This window comes from Pan troglodytes, chromosome 1, assembly GCF_028858775.2.
Source record: "Pan troglodytes isolate AG18354 chromosome 1, NHGRI_mPanTro3-v2.0_pri, whole genome shotgun sequence".
Taxonomy (NCBI): domain Eukaryota; kingdom Metazoa; phylum Chordata; class Mammalia; order Primates; family Hominidae; genus Pan; species Pan troglodytes.
Genome location: NC_072398.2, coordinates 80,041,307 through 80,067,649, shown reverse-complemented (window position 1 = coordinate 80,067,649; position 26,343 = coordinate 80,041,307). Strand labels below are relative to the sequence as shown.

The 26,343-nt window shown below is 41.4% G+C and overlaps 1 long non-coding RNA gene across 1 annotated transcript in view; it reads right to left on the bottom strand.

Moving 5' to 3' along the window:
- The window catches only part of LOC129135469 (uncharacterized), a 180,074-nt gene that overhangs the window by 138,559 nt on the left and 15,172 nt on the right, over positions 1 to 26,343 (bottom strand). The window contains exons 2-3 of the long non-coding RNA XR_008536340.1: positions 14,930 to 15,037; positions 10,691 to 10,740 (exon numbers count right to left, since the gene is read on the bottom strand). This is a non-coding gene — a long non-coding RNA (uncharacterized LOC129135469). The remainder of the gene's footprint in view (positions 1 to 10,690; positions 10,741 to 14,929; positions 15,038 to 26,343) is intronic.

Genomic DNA, 26,343 nt, shown 5'->3' with positions numbered 1-26,343 from the left:
TGCCTACTTTGAAACCCAGCACTGTTCCTAAGGAGACGCAGGACACAGAGCCTTTTAGTAAATTCACTTCAGGGGCTGGTTCTGCCAGTTAACTATGAGCCTAGAGTGTTTTGAACAGGTGGTGATCTTCCAAACACAATATGATCGTGTGTTTAATCTTAGAATCGTGAGAGGCTAGTAGGGCAGATACAGAAAAACACAATTTTACCTATTTTTTTCAACTTCCTCCAGCATCCAGTGAGGCAGCCTCCTGGTGCAGAGGATCCTTGACAAACTCTGGAGTCTCGTGGACACAAGTTTGTGTCCCAGCTCTGCGTCTCCCTAGTGGTATTGTATGTATGCTTCTCAAGTTCTCTAAACCTTAGTTTCTTCATTTGTGAAACTAAGATAACAATACCTGCCACACAGAGTTATTAGTTGATATCATGCATTTATTTGTTATCTAGCAATGCATAACAAATCAGCCCAAAACTTAGTGCCTTGCAAGAGCAATGCTGTTTATTAGCTCTTGTGGGTTTTGTAGGCCAGGAATTTGAGAGCAGCTGAGCTGAGCTAGTCTGACTCGGGGTCTCCCAGGTGATTGAGGCAGACTGGTCAGTGGCTAGAGCTGGGGTCAATTTCAAGGCTTCTTCATTCACAGGTCTTGTTCCCATGCTGGGAAGACAAATAGCTGGAGCAGGGGCTGGAGCAGCCGTGGCTCCCCAGGCACCTCCCTCTATCCCTTTGGGACCCACCACATGGTCCTTCTGCATGGTCCCTTCAAGGTCTCCAGATTTCTTATGAGGTAGCTCAGGGCTCCAAAGTCATGTATCTCACTTGAGAGAGAAACAGGTGAAACCATATCCTCTTTTCTGGCCTGGCTGGAAAGTCACACAGTGACATCACTTCCATTGCCTTCTATTTATTAGAAGCAAATCACTACCACCAGACTGTATTCTAGGGGAGCAGAATTAGACCGCTCCTGTTTTTTGAAATAGTGCCGAAAATTTGTGGACATGCTTTGAAAACACCATAGTATGTGTAATGCCCAGTCCTCAATAAGTAGCAGCAATTTTTTTTATGTATCAGGTGAGTTGAAAAATAAGACCAAAAAAATGCCTCTGTGCCCTATCATTCCTATCTTCACTCTCCACAAACACACTCACCATGAAACAAGGTGAAAGCACTTAGCAATGTAGGCAAAGGTAAAAAGGAAGCATAAAAAGGGGAGGCAAAAACAATGATCGTTGACATTTATTGATCACTTGCTCTGTGGCAAGCCCAGTGTTATACGCCTTACATACATTATCTATTTTAATCCTCAGAATGATCCCAGGGGTTTATCATTAACCTCCTTTTATGGAGAATTCTAGAGTCTACCAATATTACATGCATTATCCAGGATTAGACAGTTTAGTAAAGACATAACAAGGAGTGGAACACAGGCGAGCTGACTCCAGAGCCCTTGTGCCCAACCACTGTGCACACTACTGAGATCATTTCAGCTGAGATAAGCAGCTGGGAAACCTTTGGCTTAACTTTTCCCTCCCTTGGAAATACCAATTTGAGAGGCAGGGTACCTAAGGGAGCAGGTGGAATAGAACCGAATAATTCAAAAATTCTTGAGTCTGGAAAGACAAATGCCAGGTTGTTGTTGATGAGAAGAGAGCACGAGAAGTAAAGGACTGCCAGACAGCCAGGTAGCAGGGAGGCTGGGATGCCTGGCCCCACTCAGCCACTTACTGGGCTCTCCCCAAATGCTTAGCAGAGAAGGCCTTGAACAGTCTAACAAGGGTCTCTTCCACCACCACTGTGCCAGCTTAGCTATCTCAAGTTTGTGCAGTTTGGCACCGCCTCCTACTTCTCCTCCCACCAGGAATAATTCAGGGGATTCCCCACAGCCTTTCCTTCAGGATGTGGAAACCACCCCACTTTGAGTTGACAGGTGTCCTGAAACTTTGCTGGGTGATTAAACAGGAAGAGATTGTTGAACAGGGACTGAGGAAAATCTTGTCATCAGATTCAGTCTTCCTGGTAAGGCCTTGGGTGAGGCACTAAGGGGATGGAGCACAGTTTTCTCCAGGGTCCATAAGAGCATCATGTGGCTCAGACCCTGGACCCAGACCCATGGAGGTTCTGGCACAGGTAGAGATGAGCTGTGGTCTCACTCGGGGCTCCTGAGAACTAGAGCAATGCCTCTTGCAGTTGGCCACACTTAGGTCCCCACCACTGCCTCCTCCAGCATTTCATTCCTTGGATGCCTTCTGAGATCCACTCCTGGGTGTCCAGGGCCCTTTCTTCATTTGTTCCTTTCCATCCCTGTTGTCTGAACTTGTTTTAGACTATAGTTGCCCTCAAAGTACTTTCTTCTCTCTTATTCTAGGATAGCCTTCAAAGTATCCTTAATTCAATATATTCAAAGTCCATCATTCAAAAAATATTTATGAAGCACATACTATGTGCCAAACATGGTTCTAGGTACTAGGGATTCTGCAAGAAACAGGATAGGCAAAGTCTCTGGCTTCCCTGAGCTTATAGTCCAGGGAGCCTTAACAAAAGAAGAATTCAGATTTCACCAAAAAATAGCCTAGGTGGTGGGTGAGGGCAACATAGGAAAAACATTCGAAATAATGTCAGTAATTTTCCTTTTACATCTAACTGAAACTGCAGCCTGCCAGAGTTTGTGAAGCATAATGGAAGTGAGATGCCATCTCTGGCACTGAACGACGGCCTGCAGCAAGTCACTTGGCCTCTCAGCCATCCTACAAGGGCCACCTGTGCAGCCTGGAAATTCACCCATACAGACCTTACCTGTGGCAGGAATGTGGTCTGTGCCTGGCTTCTGTCATCACTCACTGCCTGGACTTTCCAGACAGAGGATTTGTGGGAGGGGAAAGTTGCTACAATCCACCCAAGATACTTCCTCTTGCCTTGACCTCTCCCCGGTTTGCAACAGTGATCTCATGGACCTTTGCAAGCTCTGTCCACAGATTGCTTCTGGAAGCAGGTACTTGGCTGGTTGGTATCATGTGGGGCACAAGCCTTGCCAGGGGTTGGCATAGCCTCACTTTAAATTGAAAATGTTACATGGTAGGAAGCACCAAATAATTGAACTGTTAAATAGATAAAAGAGGAGTTTTACATTAAGAACAAGACATTTAAAAAACTAGAATGAAAATTTCACGTGAATTTCAAAGTTTAAGAATGTAGGAAGTCAAATAAATTTCAGCTTTTTGACTGGCAGCTTTAGGCTTTGCCCCCCGCCTCACCCCACCCCAACCAATTCTACAGGGGATTTACTTTCCCTCTCCTCTGCCCTACATTGTAGATTGGTTTGGAAAGTTCTGGTAAGAGACCTGCACTCCGATGGTGCCCTTGCCTTTACAATAACCTCTCCCAAATGCTCTCTAAGAAGGGAGAGGCAGATGGGAGCGAAAGAGGCAGCTTCGCTCAGCTGTTAGCATGCTCTTGTAGCAGCAAACCCAACTAGAAGTGGCCCTGAGCAACAAGGACAAATTATTCTCTCTCACAGTAAGAGCTTCCAAAGTAAAGAAGCTCCAAGGTTGCTTAAATGAGAAGCTCAAAAATGTCATCAAGGATGAAGATTCTTCCCATTTTCTCTCTCTGCCATTCTCAGCTTGTTGATATTTGTTTTTGTAGTATCCAGACAGTCAAGCATCATATACACACACAATGATAAGGGGGGCAGAAAGAGAGGGAGCAGTCCTACCTTGAATCCTTTTTAAAAAATGAGAAGAACTTTTCCAGTAGGTTCTGCCACCCTAGCAGATTTCCCTTCATATCTCACTGGATGGAATCATAGCACAAAATTACAAGCAGCAGGAATAGAATTTTTGTAATTGGCTTATCCAATCCAGATTCTTCCACCTCCTAGAGGTGCCTATCCCTGAAGAGTGTGGCCACTGATACCTGAGCCAAATCAGGGTTCAGTTAGTAAGACAGAGTGCAGTGAATGGCTGTCGGCAGCCATGCAGCCACCGGAGTGTGACCTCAACACCTCCATCATCCCCCACCCACCATCACAAAGAAATCTATGAGAAAGCAGGGTGATTAATGGGGGAGAAACAAATGTCAAGTGGCTTTCTGTTCCTGAGATGAAAGAGCTTTGTTATGCTTTTGTTTTTAATCATCTGGTTTATGCAACACTTCATTAGCCAAGTCCATTAAGTTGCTTTCCAAATTTGGAAAAGTTTTGTCAGCTTGGAAGAAAGCAGCAAACCGAGTTCTGCTGAAGCCTGACCTCTTCCACTGAGCAGGTTATGGATATGCCTCCCCACTGAGTGGCTGGGCACACACTTGTATGCCAGGATCACTGGAAAGTGTAATCAGAAGAACAGAACGTAAAGGCTAGGTCTTAGTGCTCATCCACTCTCCTGAATGCTATGCATCTCATTACACAGAGAAGCTCCTGGAAGAGCAGACAGGAAAGGGCTTGCCCACGGTCAGGCAGCAGAGTGGCAGAGGCAAGAAGGGAAACCCATGTGGTGTTCATCTGTTTTCACAAAGCCTCTTAGCTCCAGCTTGGGCCCACCTGGCCAAAAAGCCTTCTTACAACTCTACAAATACCTTCAAGTAACAAGAGTCCCATATAGCAGACCACAAGAATAGGAAACGAAGCTGAGAGGCAGATGTGGGGAAGGGAATTGGGGTGAACTTCCTGAAATATAAACATTCCCAAAACCTACAGAAAGTGGGCATATCTGATGTCGGAGTTGAATAGAAGGAGCTAGTTCATCTTCTTTAGCTGAAGTGGATAAGTTGCAAGACACCAAAGGAAGGAAAGAAGTGAAAAGAGCATTTAATGATCCAGTTAAAAATAAATATGATACTAGATCCTAACAGACAAATGTGAGTTTAACTACAAAAAAAGAAAAGGCCTTTGTTCTTGCTTCACATTCTCCATAGATTTAGACAAAGCTGCCCAAATATCTCACAGGCTCTAAAAACTTCCTTTCAGAAGTCCTACTTTTTATTATATCAAGCATATTAAGATACAGACATATCACACATTTAAAATAATTGATATACAACAGAATAAGAGTTCTGTTCAATTTCTTTTCTAATTGGAAATAAATGTTTCATAGACATTAACTTAAACATTCATTTCTTTTTTTATATTGCAGTTTTCTGTATGTTTTGTGTTTACATTTTCACCATGTCTCACATGTCGCAAATATTTTAACAGACCCTTGAAAAGATATAAACCCTAGACCCTATGCTTACAGCATCAAATGGATAAAATGAGAAACCATGGATCTTTAGACCCTGTAACTCCACAGAGGGAGTGGTGGGAGTTGAATTGAGCCAGGCACTCTTAACATCTGTCACTTACCTTGGCAGTATGACTAACTGGACTGATTTGCATCTATGTAATACTTTGTAGCTTACCCAGATCTTTTGTGTATTTGACTTCATTTGATTCTCTTCACCAGCTTAGGATATAGACACTAAATTAGTTGTATTGATGATAAAATTTTCATTTACAGTGATTAACTTGTTCAGCATCATGCAACTAGTAAGTGAAGAAACCCAAGTTTAGAGGTCTTACCGCTCTAAATAATCATCTGCCTTGGATCACAACAAGCTGCCTTCAACTCTTTGTTGACAAACATCTCCTGAGTTTTCTCCTTTGTGACTAAGAAGGAATGAGCCATCTCAGGGTCTGAACCCTTTGGATAAGTTGCATTGGAGGAGGAAGCCTGAAGGAGAGATGTCACAATGCCTGGGATAACAAGAAGCCCACTAAGGGATAAAGGAGGATTCTGTCTTGGTTTATTTGAGCTGCTGTAACACAATACTACAGGTTGGGTAATGTATAAGCAATACAAATTTATTTATCTTGGTTCTGGAAGCTGAGAAGTCCAGGATCAAGACACAGCAGCATTAGTGACTGGTGAGGGCTGCTCTCTGCTCCCAAGATGGTGCCTTGTTGCTACAAACTCCAGTGGGGAGGAACACTGTGTCCTCATATGGCCAAAGGGTATGAGCATGCACCTTTCAACCTTTGGCCCTCTCTTAAGGGTGCTAATTGCATTCATGAGGGCAGAGCCCTTGTGACAATAACTTCCCAAAGCCCATACCTCTTAATATTATTGTATTGGGGATTAAATTTCAAAGTGAATTTTGGAAGGGACACCACGAAATAACAGTAACTCCAAATATAAACCAAAGAAAACACCCTCTTCTGGGTGGTATTTTTAACATGCCAGTAGCTGAGTGGTTAGAAATACAACTCAACACTCTGACCCAAGGCTTGAACCCCAGGAAGGATGAAGTCATTTAAGAGGGCTGATCTAAGACAGCACTTGAGGTAATCAGCCTGTTTTCTGTAATGGCTATGTTGACTCCAAAAAGCTGTAAGGCCTGTGTCTGTGACAATGTCTTGTCACATAATAACCACCCCATCCAATGTCTGTGGAACAAAAAACTGAATCATGGGTGAATAAAACAGGGGCCTTCTCCCAGTTCATCAATTCCACTCCCAGATGCTGCCATTACCTACAATACCAACAATTCCAGTGCCCATTCTAGTGAAAACAAAGCCAGAGAAAAATGAAAATCTATTGTGCATGGCAGAGGCTGGGGAAGGATTTTTGGCACAGCTATATCTAGGAACACACCGCTAGACTTTTCTTTAACTAAAGACATGACTGTACCCTATATAATCTCTAACAAGATAGTTGAGATCTTTCTGACAGACCTTTCTGACTCCACCAAAAGGAGTTTGAGACCCTTACTTCCAGGAGAAATGGGGTCAACTAGGTGGAATGGGACATTATTGGCTGGCATTCATAAAGTCCAACCTGTTCATTCCAATAGAATAAAATTGAACGTCTAGCTCTAAGGGAGGAAACCACCCCTCATATTGTCTTATGCCCAATTTCTGCCTCCAAAGAAAGAAAAAGTGAAAACTAAAAGGCAGAAATGAAATCCACAAGCAGACAGCCTGGCGCCACACCCTGGGCCTGGTAGTTAAAGATCGACCCCTGACCTAATCAGTTATGCTATCTATAGATTACAGACATTGTATAGAAAAGCACTGTGAAAATCCCTATCCTGTTTTGTTTCGATCTAATTATCGGTGCCTGCAGCCCCCAGTCATGTACCCCCTGCTTGCTCAATCAATCATGACCCTCTCACGCGCACCCCCTTAGAGTTGTGAGCCCTTAAAAGGGACAGGAATTGCTCACTCGGGAAGCTCAGCTCTTGAGACAGGAGTCTTGCCGATGCCCCTGGCCAAATAAACCCCTTCCTTCTTTAACTCGGTGTCTGAGGAGTTTTGTCTGTGGGTGGTCCTGCTACAGCTCAAGATGAAAGGCTCAGACTCTGAATTCTGCCATGCCAGCCTGCAATCTCAGAGGCATTTAAGCCTGAGAACCTAGGATTTCTCTACATAAGTTCTGTGGAACCCTGTTTTCCTTCCTATTCCATGCTTTGTATCAAAAAGGGGAAGTATGACATGGGGACAGGCCCCACCCACGGTAATTTCAAAGTCTGGGAAATTACCATGGTATCCAGGGATCCCAGTGTTTGCACAAGTTTACTGCCAATGATAGAAGCATAGGAGAGCAGGAACAAGCCACCCTGGCTGGCTGTTCTATTCAGGTGCCTAGAATAATCCTGTGGGAAGAAATAACACTGTGTAAGCAGAATGTCATTATTCTTGCTCACCTCTTTGCTTGGCCAACCCTCATTAATGACTCCTAAGTTATCCTTCCAATCCTCATCCCTCGATCAGATTGAATTCTGGGTGTGATGTGCCAATTAGAAATCCAAAGCGGAGGTTATATGCATTTCGAGTGATTGTGCTGGTGTACTCTTTCTACCATCCCTACTATATTTTAAAGTCCTTGAGGGCAGAGGCCATCCACACGTCTTTGAAGCCACCACATCTATCACAGTGTTAGGCATGGAATACATACTCAATAAAGATGTACTTATTTTGACTGTGTGTCACTTTGGTTATATCACTGAGGAAGTTGGGTGGGAAACTGAGTCAAATCTGAAGGTTTCACAATTACTTCAATCAGAACTTCCTTTTAAAACATTGGTTCATCAAGTTCTCTTTTGAAGGGCAATTTATTATATTAATAGTGCTAATCCTGATATTGTAAATCACATACTTGACATAGCATCGTTTACAGTCAGGCACACTTCTTTCAAAAGCCTGGTGATATCACAGGAAATCAAATATTCCTCCCTTATCACTCTGCATGCAAGCATTCTTTCCTGCACTCTAGAAATGAAATTACATAGTTTTTATTAAATGGAAGCAGGGTAGGGGAGCTGCCATTGCGAGGTTGACTTCCCACCGCATTTGGAATAAAATCCAAAGTCCAAATCCTTTCCGCAGCCCCTGCCAACCTCTCCAACCTCTCCAATCTCATTTTCTTTTCTTTCTTTCTTTTTCTTTTTATTTATTTATTTATTTTTTTTGTTACAGGGTCTCACAATGTCACCCAGGCTGGAGTGCAGCAGCAAGATCATAGCTCACTGCAACCTCAACTTCCCAAGCTCAAGCAGTCCTCCCACCTCATCTCAGCCTCCCAAGTAGCTGAGACTACAGGCATGTGCTACCACGGCCAGATAATTTTTGTATTTTTTGTAGAAATGGGGTCTCAATATGATGCCCAAGCTGGTCTCGAACTCCTGGACTCAAGGGATCTTCCTGCCTCAGCTTTCCAAAGTGCTGGGATTACAGGTGTGAGCCACCACACCCAGACCCAGTCTCCTTTTCTAATTCTCTCCTTCCCCTCAATATTCCAGCCATATGCCCTGTCTTTTAATTCTTTGAACACTCAAGTCTCTTCTTACCACCGTGTCTCAAAGTACAGTGTATACCTCTCCTAGAAAGATTTTTCACAACTGATTCCTTGATCCTCAGGTCTTGTTTTAATGTGACCTCCTTCCTTGACTGCAAAAGTACAGTAGGTTTGCCCCTCCACGCTTTGCCTCTTATTATCCAGTTTTTGTCCTATGAAGCACTTATTCAAATTTATAATTGAATATTTTGTCACCTTCTCTGTCTTTTTCAGACTATGAACTCCTGAGAGCAGAGATGTTTATCTTGTTCATGACAGCATCTCTAGTGTCTATCACAGAGCATAGCACCAAGTAGGACCAAGTAGGACCTGAATAAACATTTTGTGTTTTTTTGAGACAGCATCTCACTCCATCATCCAGGCACAATCTTGGCTCACTGCAACCTCCGCCTCCCAGGTTCAAGCAATTCTCATGCCTCAGCCTCCTGAGTAGTAGTTAATAAATATTTTTTTAATGAATGAATGATCAAAGGCTTTTAGAGAGATTTATCTTTTGCTCTCTGACTTTCTTTCCTATTTGACCATTTTAGATTCTTCCTGGAGACTGAGGAGCATTGTCTTCTATTCAGAAGATTCTTCTAGGGAATATAGATAAATTGGTTTGGTGGGGATGGTGGGAAGGTAGTTGGGTAGTTAATTGGCTCCTACCTACAGGATAAGGTATGAAATATACCAAGAATGAAGAAAAATGTGTAGAATGCAGGTTGGAGGTCACACTGAATTCAAGAACTCAGTTGCAGGGAGTAGAAATCTATCTTTACAATCTAAAGGAACTACTCATTTTGGAGCTGTCCATAGCTTTGTAGGTGAAAGATTATAACCCCTATCAAATGTAGGTCATATGCCATCCCAGGGTAAGACTTATCGTGGGTTGTATCATTTTGAAAAGATTACTTAGGATTTGCCTAGCAGAAGAGAGTTCCTGGGTCCCTCAGGAGGAAAATATGATGCAGACCAGGAACTGCCTTCCCCATACTCCTCAGTCTATCTGAGCCCAAAGCAGGGTACCAAGGAGCCCCCTCTGGCATTCAGTGGGTGTTGCTGATGATGACCTTTTTTAGATAGCATGATTGGGGAGATTGGCCTCCTAGTCTGATTTTAACTTTCCATGGAATTCTAACATGGTAGTATTCACTAACTTTCAATGGAATCCTAACACAAGGTGTTCCACTACCAAATGTCCCAAATAAACCTCAGCTCAGCACGTGGGACAGAAGAAAGCTGCCACCCTACCACAATTTACTTTCCCTCTAAGATTCCTATTTTCTTTCTTTCTTCTTTCTTTCTTTCTTTCTTTCTTTCTTTCTTTCTTTCTTTCTTTCTTTCTTTCTCTCTCTCTCTCTCTCTCTCTCTCTCTCCCTCTTTCTTTCTTCCTTTCTTTCTCTTTCCTTATTTTTAAATTTGAGACCGGGTCTGCTTGGTCACCCGGGCTGGAGTTCAGTGATGTCATCAGAGCTCACTGCAGTCTCAAACTCCTGGGCTCAAGTCATCCACCCACCTCAGCCTCCCGAGTAGCTGGGTCTGCAGTTTCTCACCACCATACCCAGCTACCTTTTTTTCTTTGAAATGGGCTTCTTGGCATGTTGCCCAGGCTGGCCTCAAGCTCAGATTCCTATTCTCGATGGTTTTAGCTACTGCACAGTTGTCTGGCAGTGATATCACTGGGCTCTGTGGCTTCTAGCAGTGCTGAGGGAATATTCACGCAACTTAACCCACTCCCTGCTCCATATCACTGTCCCATAGTAAGCTAGCAATTCATTGTTATCACAGATCTTCTGCCTAAAGATCCTAGCTCTTCCATATCTAGACCTATTACAGGTAAGATTGATGAATAAATGCTTCATTAATCTCTTACCTTTCATACTAACCTGTGATCTTGTGGAAATTGCTCCAACTCTAGATGCTTCAGTCTCCTTATCTGTAAAATAGAGATAATATTAGCATCTACCTCACAGGATTAATTACTAAGTGAGCTATTATATAGAAAGCATATAGATGTGTTTAATAATAATTAATCCTTAATAAATGTTAGCTGATTACAACTAGTAGTATTGTATCATTTTTTCACAGTGAGCTCCTAGAAGGGAAAGAATTGAATTCATCCATTCCTATGTCTTAGGGGCCTGATTCACACTTGACAGACTGAAGAGCTCAACATATATAAGTTTAATTGAATTAAACTCCTCTGACATTTATTGTCTGCTCCATTCATATGCTGCTTGTCACCTAGTTGCTTTCTCTGACTTTTAGTGTGCAAATCATATAACTCCAACTGAGCTATTGTTTCCTAGAAGTACAGGATAGCTCATTCACCTTTGTGTGTCTTACACCAACTGGCTCATAGTAGGTGCTTAGTAACTCTTCACAGCCTTAAACTGACTACAATTCTGAATCCTGATAACAAGGATTCTATCATATAGAATATGTGTAACAGCAGCTGGCATACATGCATTTTTACTCCAATAATACTATAACTTAGCAGTGGGAGGAGATGTCTAAAGCATCAAGGTGCCAAATTGGGACTGACATACAGTGGTGGGGTTGGGGAGGGATTGCCTAAAGGCTGGACTGTACAGTAGACTGTATGTTCCTTGTGGGCAAAGACCATGTTTCCTTCTTTCTCAAGCATCTTGCCTGACATACTGTATGCACCCAGTGACTGTCAGTCCAATTAATGAATTTATTTGTGTTTGAAATCCCAACAGAGGCAGCTCTCATTGCTCCCTAGTGTCAGATGTGTGCTTGCCAGCATGCCCCTACACCTGGGTACAGTGCTCATTTCTCACCCTACTCTCAGTATTACACACTCTCCATCCCTGGCTAGTGTCACACGCATCCATGTGAAGAGACCACCAAACAGGCTTTGTGTGAGCAACAAGTCTGTTTATTTCACCTGGGTGCAGTGGGGGCTGAGTCTGAAAAGAGAGTCAGCAAAGGGTGGTGGGATTATCATTAGTTCTTATAGGTTTTGGGATGGGCGGTGGAGTTAGGAGCAATGTTTTGCGGACAGGGTGGTGGATCTCAAAGTACATTCTCAAGAGTGGGGAGAATTACAAAGAATCTTCTTAAGGATGGGGGAGATTACAAAGTACATTGATAGTTAGGGTGGGCAGAAACAAATCACAATGGTGGAATGTCATCAGTTAAGGCTATTTCCACTTCTTTTGTGGATCTTCAGTTGCTTCAGTCCATCTGGATGCATACGTGCAGGTCACAGGGGATATGATGCCTTAGCTTGGGCTCAGAGGCCTGACACCTAGATCTTTACCTCAATCTCAAGTTGGCAAGATGAGTGTCACACTTTGACATCATGTTTGTGCAAAAATTGCTGCAATCAACTAATGCCTACCTGGCTTGAATCTCTTCTTGGTATCCAGAAAATCATCAGCAATGAATCCTGTCTCCTGTCACATGGAAAGAGATCTTTCTTTGCTACCTATTGAATGTGTTCTCTTTTTGAACCAGCTCAATCTTAGGAAATAGTTTTCTCATCAGTAGCATGTTTTTGAAGAACATTAGCAGAGAAGCTTCTTCAGGAGACAGACCAGCCAGAACTGCTAGTCAAACATGGCTGCCTTCTTTCTTTTTTCATATGTGAGAAAGGAAGTATTTTGACTCGGTGCTATGGTTTGGATGTTTGTTGCTTCCAAACATCACATTAAAATTTGAACATCAGTATTAGAAGTGGAGCCTAATGGAAGGTGTTTTGGTCATGGGGGTGGATCCCTCATGAATACAGCAATGCCCTCCCTAGGAGGCGAGTGAGTTCTCACTCTATTTGTTCCCATGAGAGCTGGTTGTTAAAAAGAGCCTGGCACCACCAACCTTTCTTTTGCTTCCTCTCTCACCATGTGATTTCTGCACATGCTGGCTCCCTTTCATTTTCCACCATGAGTGGAAGCCCCCTGGGGCCCTCACTAGATGCAAATGCCCAATCTTGAGCTCTATAGCCATCAGAATTGTGATCCAAATAAACCTTTTTTCTTTATAAACTACCTAGTTTCTGATATTCCTTTCAGCAACACAAAATGGACCAAGACACTCAGCTTCCCAGGCAACAGCAACTTTCCAAAGTCTGTGGAAGATAATTTGGGTAGCAAATGATAGAAGATCTAACCAAGAGTAGCTTAAACAATAAGGACATTTATTATTGTGTATAACATGAAGTGTGGAGGTAGAGCAATTTCAAGGTGGATTAATTCACTGACACAGACACAGTATGGATCTAGCTCAGCTATTCTGCAGTTTTCCTCCACAGTCTCAAGATCTGCTGTGGGTCAGGTCTCACATGCTATCAACAATCTTCAGAGGCAGAAAAAGAGAATGTCCCAATCTTGTGTCCCTCTACCAGATATCCCCTTATCTTTCCTTGTCAAGAATCAGCATAGTCTATCCCTAATTAAACAATCACCAGACAAGGAAAGACCACCATAAATTGGTGAAGATTTACCTTCTATGGTTGGGTAGAGACTAAATTCTTAAAAAGAACATGACCCCTCAGAGGAGGGTTACTAAAATCAGGGTTTTGATAGCAAGGTAAAAAGGGGGAAATAACTCCCTGGTGGGCAACCAACAGTGTCTGCAACAGAGAAGGTTGGACCTCTAAGTAGTAAGTAATGAGTAAAATTACTCCAATTTTATGCTTAGGAGAATCAAGCCAATGTAAGACAAGGACCCTTCTTACTCAGAGCTACAATCTGGTTTCAGAGATAAAGCCTTTTCAGAAGCATTAGCTCAAGATGATTTTACAATCATTACCCATATAGGCTGCAATAGAAGCAAAGCACTACCAAAATCTTCTAGTATAGCAAATGTTCAAGTAGGCTCACTAATGCAAAGCAAACAAAATCTTCTTGTAATGCTAGGTCACAAGGTTTGTACACATCCTAATCCAGATAAATATCAAGAGTGAAATGGTAATATTTGGCCTCAGTTTCAATCTCTGTTACAAAATTGACCAATGCCTTCCTCTGGAGAATACAGTATTTTTTTTTATGGACCAAAACACACAATTCACAACTTCCCTGGAGACTCTGCTAAGGTTTTATAAAGATTTAGTTTTTTCTTTTTCTTTTTTTTTTTTAACTTGAAAACATCTAATTCCTTGTGAAAGAAATAGAAAAATAGGTAGGAGAACTGTTTGACCCTGAAGACATGCCAATAAGTTTCCCTCGCCAAGATTTATATTAAACACAAAATTTGATGATCAAATTGTTGCTACACTTGTGACTCATTATTCATTTACTTAACCTTAGGCTGGCCATTCTCTCTCCCATTCATGCTCTCTGAGGTCTGGCAGGACCAGAGGTGCTAAAAGCTCAGGTCTCCACTGCTTAGTATTCTCAGAATGGCCAAAAGGGAGTCATTTGGGCTGAATTATGTTCCCTCTAAGAGTCACCTGCTGATGATCTAACCACTGGGACCTCAGAATGTGGCTGTATTTGGAGCTCGGGTCCTTTAAAAGGTGATTGAGTTAAAATGAGGTCATTAGGGTGGGCCCTAATCCATTTTGACTATTGTCCTTATAAGAAGAGGAAATCTGGACACAAAAAGAGATACCAGGGGCACACAAAGGAGAGACCATCTGAGGACATAGCAAGAAGGCAATGATCTGCAAGTCAAGAAGAGACGCCTCAGGAGAAACCAAACCTGAAGACATCTGGATCTTGGACTTCCAGCCTGCAATACTGTAAGACCATAAATTCCTGTTGTTTAAGCCAACCAGGCTGTGTATTTTGTTATGGCAGCTCCAGAAAATGAACACAGGCAGCAAGGGGGCATAACCTCAGGGAGCATCCTTTGATTTCTCTACCTCCTCCACCCCAGGAAGTCCTCTCCATTTAGTCCTACCTTTACACTGCAGCTGGCCTTCCGCCAGCTGCGGGGCCCTCCGCCCATGATGAATGCAAACTGACACTCAGATTCCTCAGCGATGAACGCTGAACAATGTCCACATTACAAAATCTCTTCCTTCCCTGGCTGTGCTTCTCTCCAGAGAAGACTAGGGTGTGTTCTGGACTAAGGCCACAGACGCAAATTTTCCCTAGAAGAGCCTGGAAAAGAAGCAGTAAGTCACGGAGCTGCAGTTAAGTTATAAGAAAACTCACCTGAAAAAACAGCCAGGGGTTTTCACAGGGCAGGCCAATTACGTAAAGCACGTCTCCACTGTGTGTTGTCTTAAGATAATGAGGCTCCTGACCATCAGCAAGAGCTGGCTGGAAGCAGAGGGATCAGGTAAGTAAACCTTCAGGAGGACTGAGTTTCAAATGTGGGTCCCTGCCAGACAGGGATTGTATGTCCTCAAGTAGATGTCTCTCCCTGTGACCCACAATATCAGCAGCATGTGGCCCTTTTCCAGGGAGGAGAAGTGGAAATACCCACCTATAGTTAGGAACTGGGGATTACTATGAGAGAAGGGAGGAAGAAACACAGCGTCTAAAAATTAGCAGACTACCAAACTTAAAAGTCCTGCTCCACCATTTATTTACCAACTACACAGCTTGAACACATTTTTCAACATCTCTAAACCACCATCCACTCATTTTAAAAAATGAGAATACTAGTACCTATCTCAACAAACTGTTGGGTGGAATTAAATAAGATATTATAGTAAAACTAGCAGATTATAGGGTATATAGGCAAGTGAATAGCAGCAGCAACAACAGCAATAGGGTTGGTAGTTATTAATAAAACAAATGACCAAGCAAGATTTAGCATTTCAAGAGCTCTGACACAGGGCTGAGCTCTGCACTTCTTGGTGATAATAGAAGTAGAAAGGAGGAAGTCGAGATGTGGGTGAGGAAGCTGGGCCAGGTCAGAAGGTCCTTCCGGAGTGGAGGAATGTTGAGTGGAGCCAGGGTTAGATAAGATCTTGAGATAGAGGGGGAGGTTGTAGGGAAACCTTCCTGTGGTATGGAAGTTTCTCCCCTCTTTTAGTTTAGTATGTTAATGAAATGAGTTAATGCTCTCCCCACTAGAAACAGTCAAGTTACTTCATCTCAGAAATAATCTCCCCCAGGAACTATCACACTTAAAATCATAACAACAAAACTACCTCAGACACATCCCAGGGCAATAGTCCAAGGGACAGAACTCTCAAAAGTACTAGAGCCTGCTATTTTGAGTAGATTGAAAAGTAAGAGCCCCTCTAAATGAGGTCAACAATCAGGCCCCGTGTCTCAGAGCTCTTCTAGCCAAGAAAGTCCATCTGGAAAGCAAGCAACCCAGAGAAACCAAACCACCCAGACACACACTGACCAGCCCTGCATCAGCAGTGTGCTTGGTTTCTTCTCAGACTGAAAGCTGGACTAGGGAGACAAGTGCTAGAAAATGAAGCATAAAGCATGAAGGGTATTTTTTTTCTCCATTAAAAGAACATTCACACGGTCCCTAGTGTCTACAAAAGTTAGCAGCTGTCAGTAAAGAAATGATTATCCAACAACAAAAAAATTACAGTGAAACTGTTTACTAGGGAAAAAATTCAAATTTGAACCTCATTATAAATCTGTATAAAATTATCTCCATACGGATTAAGGATTTAACATTTCTATAAAGGAAGAAAAGGAAGAGAAGGAGGAGGAAAAGGAAGAGGAGGGGCAGGAGGAGGGAGAGGGGCATAAACAAGCAAGAAGAAAATATAAGTGTACATTTAACCTATCTTGAGGTGCTGTGGCAATTTTAAAATATGGCCACAGATTCTGTGCTATCTCCCATGACACCCACTTGAATGTGAGTAGGCTTGAGACTGCATTCACCAACAGAGTAGCTGATGTCCAAGGCTTTGTCATAAAAGGGCTTACAGCTTCCTCTTTGTTTCCTAGAACACTTGCTTTTGGAGCCCTGGGCTGCCATGTAAAGGTTCTAACTACCACAAGATCACTGGATGAGCTACATACAAGCACTCTGTAGGGCATTTCTGCTGAGCCTAGCCTTCCAGCAATTCTTACCAAGTCTCCAGACACATGAACTACACCATCTTGGACTCTCCAAATCAGCCCATCCACCAGCTAATTAACATTGAATGACTTCTGTCAACACCATGCATAATGCAGAAAACCCACCAGCTGAGCCCTGCCCAAATCCTTGACCTAAAAAAAATTATAAAATACAATAAAACAGCTGTTGTTTTAAGCTATTAAGTTTTGAGGTCACTTGATATGCAGTGACAGATAAAACTGGACTGGTAGGGAAGGACCTTCTAAGCACAAAAGTTCATTAGGAATCCAAGGAAAGAATAATAGATTTGAAATTGTAAACTGCTCTATTTCAAAAGTAATCATCACATACAAAATTAAAAGACAATGACAAACTTGAAAAACATCCTTGTAACAGATTTAACAAACAAGAAGAAAAGCACAATAGGAAAAAAAATGTACAAATAACAAAGAGCAGTTATCAGAAAAAAATTAAGACAAAAAGAGAAATGCTATTTAATTTTTAGTGGCAATTACTGGTAAAATAAATATAAATTAGATAATATGATACCTATTTGGCTTCAAATTTGTGAAGATTTTTTTAAATGATAACACTCAATACCTGCAAGACTGCAGTGTAGCAGGGATTTACATACCACTGACGAGAATGTAAATTGGTAATCTTTCTGGAGAATAATCCAATTATATAAATCAAAAGCCTTAAATGCCTTTTGCTCAAGTAATCCCAGTTCTAAAAATTAATGAGACATGTGGCCAAATATTTCTTACATTCTCATCACAGCACTATGTATGATACTGAGAAGTCATAAACAACAAAACATTTAACAGTAGAACTGTTGCTAAATTTCACATAATGGAATACAATGAAGCTATCAAAAGTCACACTCTCACCAAAATATTCATTGCCAGGGGAATATATTTATGATATAACTAAAGTGGAAAAAAGTAGTTAAAAGTATGCAAAAAGAATAGCCACAGTATCATTTATATACATGATAGACAGACTTAAAAAATGAATGGAAGGAGCACACTAAAATATTAACAGTAGTCTCTGGAAAAACGGTTTAAGTATTATTTCCTTCTTTCTCTTTGTGTTTTCCTAATTTTCCAACAGGAAACCATATTAATTTTATAATCAGAAAAGCAGTTTTCTTTTGAGTTAATTTTTTTTTTAGTTTCACAGTACTCCAACAAACTTGAACACAGCATTTCAAGCACTAAAGTTTTCCCAGAAGCCAGGAGTGCTCCCTCAAGAGACCTGCTGTGATCTGTTTTAGAAGTGTCTGACTTCTAAGCCATGCCGCATGGATCCCCAGGCTCCAACATTATCTCTCTATTATCCCTCCCTTTTTCCCACCATACCTCCTGACCACATCACCACACACAAGTAAAGATTCTTATTCCTTCAATGCCCTCCTGTTAGCATAGAAATCACAAAAAGTCACCCTTAGGCCAAATGGGGTCTATAGATCTCTTTTCTTTGATGCCCCTTTCCAAAATGTGTTAATTTTCTTTTTATTAGTTGTCAGTATTAAAAAATGAAGAGAGATTTTTGCCTCCAGGAAGATGGAATAGACGTACTTTTTCCCTATTCCTCTCACTGAAGGCAACAAAAAATTCTGGACATTATTTATAAAATATAAATGGCTCCAAAATGTAAAGAGAAGAAGCCGGATTAGATAGAGACTGAGGACCTGAGAAACAGCAAATTAGTGAGTTCCATGGGTTTTCTTTTTGACTCATACATCCCAGACTTAGAACTGAAGAAGCCCACAACCCAGAAACACCAACTGGAGCAGACAAAAATAGTGCCAAGAAAAGTGTGCTATCCCTAGCCGGAAAAACAGGGAAAAAGCAACCTAGCAAAACAGAAAACTTTCAGACCATAACTGCTCTACTCCAACCAAACACTAGAGGAGTGGTGGGGGGAAACGTGGCCCCACTTCACCCACAACAGCAAAGCCCACTACGGAACTTCAACTTCCACCATCAGGAGGCTATATCACAAGGCACTCCAACCACCTGACCGGGGTGGTGTCAGTGAAAGCCGAGGAACGAACCAGGACTTTCATCTACTATGACCAGTAGGCAGCTCTAACCTTCTCCAACGTGGGGAGCCTGGAGTTTCACCACTACGCAGCAGTAATGAGGCACATCTCTCATTCTCCAATAGGAAGGTGTGAGAGGAGGCCTCATAGAGTATAAGAACTTTCACTCCTAGCCAGCAGTAATGAAGACACCCCCACCACTGAAGTCCCCATCCCACCAGCAGTAATAAGGAGTTTTTTGAACTCTTACCACCTGTCAACAAAGGCCAAGTGGTAAGCCTGGACTTCTACCCCAACCTGAAAGTTATAAGGTGGCAGGCCCCTCTTACCCTGCTGGAATGGTGTCAGAGGAGACCAGCTAAAAGAGTAGATTTACAGAACATTTAGAGCCTAATAACATAAATGTAAAATGTACAGGTTTCAATAAAAAGTCAGTCATCATCCCAAGAACCAGGAAGCTGCTCTCAAACTGAATGAAATAAGTCCTACGATAGGTGCCAACACTGAGATAACAGAGATATTAAATTTATCTAACAGAGATTTTAAAGCAGCCCATGATGAAAATGCTTCAACAAGCAGTTATAAACCTGCTTGAAACAAATAGAAAAATTGCCTCAGCAAATAAATGTAAAATGTCAGCAGGGAAATAGAAGATGTAAAAAAAAGAACCAAGTGGAAAATTTAAAACTAAAAGATTGTTTTGTTTTGTTTTGAGACAGGATCTCACTTTGGTGACCAGGCTGGAGTGCAGAGGTGTGATCACAGCTTACTGCAGCCTTGATCTCCTGGGCTCAAATGATCCTCTGCCTCAGCCTCTAGAGTAGCTGGGACTACAGGTATGTGCCACCATGCCTGGCTAATTTTTTTATTTTTTTTCTTTTGCAGAGATGGGGAATCTCACTGTGTTGACCAGGCTGGTTTCCAACTCCTGGCCTCAAGCCATTTCCCACACCTTGGCCTCCCAAAGTGCTTGGATTACAGGTGTGAGCCACTTTGTCCAGCCCAGAACTAAAAGGTATTAGCTTTTAAATCAAGATTTGAAAGCTCAATATATGGACTTCTATTAGTTCCTATTGCCCCCGTGACAAATTATCACAAATACAGTCAGTTAAAACAATACAAATTTATTATCTTATAGCTCTGGAGGTCAGAATTCTGAAATGGGTTTTGCTGGGCTAAAATCAAGATGAGTCAGGGCTGTATTATCTTATAGAAGCTCTAGGGAAGAATCTGTTCCATTGTCTTTTCTAGTTTCCTGAAGCTACTTACCTTCCTTGGCTTGTGAGTTCCTTCCATCTTCAAAGCCAGTAATGACCTGTCATGTTTTCTCACATTGTATCACTCTGACAAAGACTGTCCTGCCCCTCACACTCACTTATAAAGACCTTTGTAATTATATTTGGCTCACCAGGATAATCTTTCCATCTCAAGAGTCTTAATTTAATCACACCTATAAAGTCCTTTTTTCCATGAAGGGTCACATATTCCTATGTTCCACGGTAAGGATGTAGACATCTTTGGGAGGCCATTCTTCTACCTACAATAGTCTGCTCCCAGAGATTCATGTCTGTTCCACAAGTAAAATACATTCGCCACATCCCAAGATCCCCAAAAGTCTCAATCCATTACAGCATCAACTCAAAGTTCAAATTCTCATCTAAATCTCACCAGCTTAGAAGCCCCAAATGTCTTCTTCTATGTTATTTAAATATATATGGGTAGGACTCTGAGTATGATCAGCTTGGAGTAAAATTCCTCTGCATCTAGGATCTATAAAACTGAAAACAAAAACAGGGCCAGGTGCGGAGGCTCATACCTGTAATCTCAACACCTTGGGAGGCCATGGCAGAAGGATCTCTTGAGCTCAAGAGTTTGAGGCTACAGTGAGATATGATCCCACCACTGCACCCCATCCTAGGTTACACAGTGAGACCCCATCTCTAAAAAACAAAACAAAAAAAATTATCTGTTTTCAAAATACAATAATGGCATGATGGGACTGCCATAATATACCAATTGTAAACATTTCCATTCGAAAGGAAAAATGAAAGAAAGGAGTCACAAGTCCCAAATAACTTTTGGGCCTTGTTATTGCTGGGACTTTTGGGAAATGCAGCTAGGCAAATTTTTAGGTTTCAAGGCCTCTGTGGCCCAAGGCTCTATCCTCTGAGCTCACAGTTCCATCCTTGGGGTCATCCTTTCTTTTCCATGAAAGGCAGTGCTTGTTTGTAGCTGCATAGTTCTATCAGCCTATTTCTTATCTGTAGAATTTTAGGGACTGGACAGCCCTATAGATCTTAAGAAAATTGAATTAGTAACTTTTTTAAAAAGAAAAAAATTTCCAAGCACATATGGTATCACTGAAGAATTGTATCAAACATTTAAAGAACTAAAAACTAATTTGTACAATCTCTTCCAGAAAATAGAAGAGGAGGGAACATTTTCCAATTTATTTTATGTACCTAGTTTTACCTAGACATGAAAACCAGACAAAGACAGTATAAAAGAAAGAAAGAAAGCTATAGACAAATATCCCTCAGAAATATAGATGCCAAAATCCCTAACAAAATATTAGCAAATAGAATTAACAATATATGAAAAGGAATTATAAACTATGACCAAGTGAAGTTTTTTCCAGAGATGCAAGCCTGCCTAGTTTATTATTTGAATATTAATCAATGAAATCCACCATACTAACAGGCTATGATAAAACCTCAAAAGAAAATAGCAATAGAGGGTAACTTCCCCAACTTGATAAAGCATCTACAAAAAAACTGTAGCTAATGTTGTACCTAATGGTGAGAGACTGAGTACTTTCCCCCCAAGATGAAGAACAAGTCAGGAAGTTCACTCTCACAACACTTATTCACCATGGTACTAAATATTCTGGCCATCGTAATAAGGCAAGAAAAGGAAATAAGACATGCAAATCAGAAAGAAAGAAATAAATAAAACTATATCTTTTAGAAGAGGACATGATTGTCTATGGCCATACCACCCTGAATGTCTGATCTCAGAAGCTAAAGAGGGTTGTGCCTGGTAAGTACTTGGAAGGGAGTCAAGGACATGATTGTCATAGAAAATCCCAAGAAGTCTAAAAACAAATATGTCAGAACTATGAGTGAGTTTGGCAAGGTCTCATAATTCAAAATAAACATGCAAAAACCAATTGTATTTCTAGACACTAGCAATAAGCATGTGGACTCTAAAATTAAAAGTATAATATCATTTACAATTGCACAAAAAATGAAATAGATAAAACTCTAAGAAAACATCTATAGGAATTGTATTTGGAAAACTACACAATGCTGATAAAAGTTATGAAAGAAGACCTAAATAAATGGAATTGGCAAAAGGATAGACTCACATATTAATGAAACAGAATGGAGAATCCAGGACACCCACTCAAATATGCCCAATATATTTTTGATAAATGTGCTAAAGCAATTCAGTGGAGGAAAGACTTTCAACAAGTGATTCTGAAGTAAATAAACATCTGTAAGCAAAAAAGATGACTCTCTGCCTAGGTCTCATACCTTATATAAAAATTTGCTCAAATGGATCATGAACTTAAATGTAAAATGTAAAACTACAAAACTATTAAAAACATAGAAAATCTTCAGAAATTAAGACTTGGTGAAAAGTTTTAGACTTGATAACAAAAGCCAAAAAAAGGAAAAGTTAATAAACTAACTTCATCACAATTTTTTAAAATTTGCTTTCCTATAAACTCTGTTAAGGGAATAAAAAGACAAGTTACAGAATGGTAGAAAAAATTTACAAATCACACATCTGACCAAAGATGAGCACCTAGAATACATTTTAAAAACTTTCAAAGCTCAAAATAATTCAATTAGAAATGGCTCACACGTGTAATCCCAGCACTTTGGGAGGCCAAGGTGGGTGGATTACTTGAGCCCAGGAGTTTGAGACCAGCCTGAGTAACATGGCAAAACGCTGTCTCTACAAAAAATTCAAAAAACAAAAATTAACCATGCATGGTGGCACATCCCTATAGTCCCAGCTACTCAGGAGGCTGAGGTGGGAGAATCATCTGAGCCCAGGAGATCAAGACTGCAGTGAGCCATGATCACGCCACTGCACTCCAGTCTGAGCACTGGAGTAAGACCCTGTCTCAAAAAACAAACAAACAAACAAACAAACAAACAGTTTTCTCCTGCTATACTCTCAACACTTATCACTTCTGGTTATCAAGATGTGGGAGGTACGTTTTCTCCACACACCAAGCAATTCTCCAGTCCTATGATTCAATTCAATTCTGACCACGATCTACCTGGACATAACATCAGATTCCACAAGTTAAAGACTAGGTCCTACAGGACTGCCCACATTTCAGATGCCAATTGCTAGTCCAAGGCTGTTTATCTGTGCTTCTGACTGACCAATTATAAATCAGAGGTTCCCACAACCTCCCTGCAGATTCCATCATTTGCTAAAATGGCCCACAAAACTCAGGGAGATACTTTACTTACATTCACCCAGTGATTATAAAAGGATACAATGGAGGAACAGCCAGATGGAAGAGATGCATAGAGCAGGATATGGGGCAAGGAGCACGGAGCTTCTAAGCCCTCTCTGGGCATGCCACCCTCCTGGCACCCCCACATATTCAGCAAACTAGAAATTCTGTGAACTCTGTCCTTTTTGGTATTATGGAATTTCATTATGAAGACATGATTAATTAAATCCTTCGCAATTGGTGATAAACTCAACCTTCAGCTCCTTTCCTTTCCTCAGAAGTTGAGAGGATGGGGCTAAAAGTTCCAATCCTCTAATCACAGGGTTAGTTCCCCTGGCACCCAGCTCCCATCCTAAGGCTATCAACAGCCCCTAGCCATCAGCTATCTTATTAGCATACAACAAGACCCATCACTTTGGAGAGTCCAAGCATTTTAGGAGCTGTGTGCCAGGAAAGGAGGAGAAAGATCAAATTCATATTTCTTATTGTAAATCACAATGTCGAACTTACTATTGGGGGAAACTGGGTAAGGGTATAAGGCACCTCTCTGTATTCCTTCTTACAACTGCATGTGAATCTACAATCTTCTCAAAATAAAAAAGTTTAATTTAAAAAAGTTTAATGTGATTTCACATAAAAATCTAGATCTCTACCTTCACTGAAAAAAACTGCAAGATCTGACCCACTTCCCAATATGGCTAAAACATGCTGGAGAGGAGCAACAGTTGTACCTCAAGCCTGCACCCGTTATCCCATTTGCCAGGTAATCCCAGTCCTCACCATTCCCTATTGTCTATCAGCTAGGCCCAGGTTTCTTTGCTATCTATCATGCAGCTTGCCCTGCTATTTCTCTTACATCCACTCAGATTCCCCTCCCTGGACCCCATGGGCATTTGAGTTTTCCACTTTTGTAGAGTCAGATTTCTTATACCAGTAAAGCAGAGCTAAGTCACGCTGAGGTGTTAGCTCATAGAAACATCTTAACACCTTATGTCTAAAAATGCGTACCTGAGACATAATAGAGTGGAAATCCTTAAAATTCAGAAAGAACTAAGTTATAATCATGGTTTTCCCACCTAACTTGAGCAAACTACTTGAATTTCCACACTTTAACTTATAAAATGGTAACAATAATACATAACTCAATCCATCCAAAACACCCACCACCATAGACAAGGTGCTCATTAATATGTTTTCCTCACAAGGGCAGGATGCCTCTCTCTTATTGCTGTGATTTCCTCCTTAGTAACCAACACCTTATGTTAAAAGAGGTTGGCTCCCACTGAAGTTTTACACATACATTTACCATTGACTGGGAACTAAGGTGCCACTTTGCTAAGCATCTCTCTAGAACTGTCTCACAATCCTCATAATAATTCTACAAAGCAGTCACTCAAGTGTATCATGCCCATCTTACGAATGAGAAATTTGAGGCATAGAATTATTTGGTTATTTGAGCTTCAGCCAATAAGTCTGAGTCTAGAACCTGTGCATTTAATTACTTTTCCACCACCTCGCATAGTTTCAGGCTTTGGCAGAGCTTGGTAGAGCAAAAGACTTTCCAAACTGTCTCCAGGGACCAACCTTTGCCTTCTGTATCTCTTTGCCTATTACTAAGGTAAGGTCAGGAATGATAACTTCTTGGTCAGCCTCATGTTACTGCCTTGGGAAGATTTTGAGAATGGCCATCTCTGTTTCACCTTCTTCCCCTGGCACATGAAACGTCTTTTGGGTTGTGTGTGTGACTCAGGGACCTGCAGGCTGCACTATGTTTGAAGATTTTCAGATATCATGTGCCAAGCACAGAGTATTATTATTGAGGATATTTTCCTATACAGTTTTTTTGGCATCTTCTTCACAAGCCAATAATCTTTTATTGGCACTAACTTATATTGGCAAAAGAAAGAGGACAAAAAACATGAGAAACAGGCTGAGTGAAATACCAGCTCTCCCCTGAGGACTGGTTGCTGGCTGAGCTGCCCAAGCCTGTCACTCACCAGAGATGAAGACACTCAAGAAAAACAAGATACTCCCTGCTTCTTGACAGAGTGTCCAGGACCTTCCCAGGAAATGAAACCAGAGAAATATCTTAGGCTTACTTCTCAGTGGTTAAAAGCTGGGACTCTTCAGGAAGACAAAGCTGGATTTGATTCCCGGCTCCTCTACATCTTGGCTGTGTGAACTTGGGCAAGGTTCATACTCTCTCTTGCTAAGCCTTCCTTTTCATTTTATAAAATGGAAGTGATAATCATAATAATGCCTTCGTTACAGGGTCTTTGTAGGAAATAAATGAAGTGATGTGGAAAGGTGCTTACTACAGTGCCTCACACGCAGTAAGCACTTGATAAATGCTGGTGTATTATATTAGTGGTGGGATTTGAAATAAGCCTGGGGTAAAAAGGGGATGGTGGTGGTGCTGCTGCTGGTGGCGGTGGTGGTGATGGCAGTGGTGGTGGTGATGGTGGTGGTGATATTTTAGCAATTCTCAACAAAGAGTCAGGAAAAAAAGATTAGATTTCAAAGAATACTCTAGGGAAGCTCACATCCCACAAAAGCTATATTCCTGAGAGATTATCTGGATTTAAATATTTAAAAATTAAACCTTGTTTTTCTATTAGATTCTTTTATAATTCCAGAAACAGTTCTGTCTGATTTTGATAAATTTAACTCTTTACTTTAAACAATGTCCTTGTGTCACCTCTTTCTAGCTTTATGTTCTTAGGCAACATTATTCACTTTCTTTTTTTTTTTCTTTGAGATGGAGTCTCACTCTTTCACCCAGGCTGGAGTGCAGTGGCTCAACCTTGGCTCACTGAAGGCTCCACCTCCCGGGTTCAAGTGATTCTCCCACCTCAGCCTCCTGAGTAGCTGGGACCACAGCTGTGCGCCTCCAGACCCAACTAATGTTTTTTTTTTTTGTTTTTTTTGTGTGTGTATTTGTGAGTAGAGATGGAGTGCGTAGGCTGGTCTTGAATTCCCAGCGTCAAGTGATCCGCCCACCTTGGCCTCCCAAAATGCTGGGATTATAGCCTGCACCCAGCCTATACACTAATTAAAAT